Raw genomic sequence first — 2,376 nt, 5'->3', positions numbered from 1 at the left:
TATGCATCACTTTCATATATGCTACTTTCGTAAGTGTCACTTTCGTATGTGTCACTTTCATATGTGCCACTTTCGTATGTGTCACTTTCATATGTGCCACTTTCGTATGCATCACTTTCATATATGCCACTTTCGTATGCATCACTTTCATTTCTACCACTTTCGTATGCATCACTTTCATATGTGCCACTTTCGTATGCATCACTTTCATATCAACCTCTTTCGTAAGCATCACTTTCATATATGCCACTTTCGTATGTGTCACTTTTGTATGCATCACTTTGGTATGTGTCACTTTCGAATGTCTCATTTTTTATTCGATTTCGGCTAAGCTCTCACAACTTAGAAATTGAACGTGGGCGACGTTTTAATATTCCTCGTGAATGTAGAATTTGAAGAAGATTGTAACCTAAGCCATATAGAAAATGGATATCTTAAAACGAACCTTAGGTGACCGAGAATGGATACATATCATACATGCCTTACATAGCGTGTTTTAAGTCATATATGTAGAAGCGCGACTGTTACATGTCAACATAATGTTTTCGCGTAAAATATCGCAAGGTCGCGTGAAATCTCAACGGAGACCTGTCAAACTGTTCCGTACGTATGGTTGTTATCATTTGAATAATAGTAAAAGCTACAACTACAATATCACAAAATCCGAACATTATTCAAGATGAAGGATAGTTTCAGATACAATTTATTACGATCACACATCAAAAACCCTTTATCTTATATCAGTGGGTATGTTTTAACTGAATCCCCGGTGGATCATAGAGAAAATGTGAGTACATTTGACTGTTATTTCAGGCTTTGTTTAGGACAAACTACAAGCGGTAATCTTCAGCTCCGCACGTAAAACATTGCCTAGGGGAACTGGAAATACAATTTAAATGACAAATGGTAGTTTAACTTTAATCTAGATTACAGCCACTGTACATACCACAAACTGGAGGTCACGAAAGTATAATCTAGATTACAGCCACTGTACATACCACAAACTGGAGGTCACGAAAGTATAATCTAGATTACAGCCACTGTACATACCACAAAGTGGAGGTCACGAAAGTATAATCTAGATTACAGCCACTGTACATACCACAAAGTGGAGGTCACGAAAGTATAATCTAGATTACAGCCACTGTACATACCACAAAGTGGAGGTCACGAAAGTATAATCTAGATTACAGCCACTGTACATACCACAAACTGGAGGTCACGAAAGTATAATCTAGATTACAGCCACTGTACATACCACAAACTGGAGGTCACGAAAGTATAATGGCAACACCCAAGAAGCAGATCATTGACAGAAACAAAATACACTTTTATCACGTGACCTCAATTATATGGTGAGTGAGTGAGTGAGTGAGTGACTATGGTTTTACGCCGCTTTTAGCAATATTCCAGCAATATCACGGCGGGGGACACCAGAAATGGGCTTCACACATTGTACCCATGTCGGGAATCGAACCCGGGTCTTTGGCGTGACGAGCGAACGCTTTAACCAATAGGCTACCCGACCGCCCCTCAATTATATGGACAACAACTGGACACGTGACGTGATTTCAAGCTGCTGGCCAATCACTGTTTTGAGTTGTGAGTACCATTTAGCTGAGATCTATTTAAAACAATTAGGAATTCCAAATTTCCATTCATTTTCGTCTGTAAACTCTGATGTGTTTCTTATATTTGTGTGATGTAATGATATTAGCAGACAAAAGGCACTGCGTGCAAAACACGCATACAAATGTCTTGTGCGTGTTTTGTCGATTTATGCGTGAAACACGCACGTTTCTGCGTTAAAGCGAATCCTGACCCGTGATTTTGATCCCTACATTGTGTCAAACTATATACTGGTCAGAGGCTGGTGCTGATAAATGAGTCTGTCTGTCTGTCTGTCTATCTATCTATCTGTCTGTCTGTCTGTCTGTCTGTCTGTCTGTCTGTCCGTCTATCTCTCTGTCTGTCTGTCTGTCTATCTGTCTGTCTGTCTGTCTGCATATATTCAGCCACTGAAAAGTATACCTCGCGAGTACCTTGAATTCTGTATAACAATTTCGTCCCATCACCTTTGCAGCCGTGCCATCTGCTTCGCTCAGTGGCGCACCCTTGAGTGGAGAGCACAGCTTCAGCACCGTTCCAGCATTTTACGACGCTTCAACAAGTGAACATTTGCAAAAGAAATTACGGCATGTATGTCATCAAATATGCTATGCAAAATAAGTAGGGGGTATTTTGTATAGAGGTGAAACTAGAGGAAAATACACCAAGGTCTGGCAATGAAAGCAAGTCAAGGCCGTAGTTAACCTTTTTAATATTAAATAAGATTATTCCTTTTTTATTCAAGTTAACTTTCATTCAAGTTAAGTT

Source organism: Haliotis rufescens, unplaced genomic scaffold (assembly GCF_023055435.1).
Source record: "Haliotis rufescens isolate VD_foot unplaced genomic scaffold, xgHalRufe1.0.p SCAF_86, whole genome shotgun sequence".
NCBI lineage: Eukaryota > Metazoa > Mollusca > Gastropoda > Lepetellida > Haliotidae > Haliotis > Haliotis rufescens.
This window is presented reverse-complemented; position numbering follows the sequence as displayed.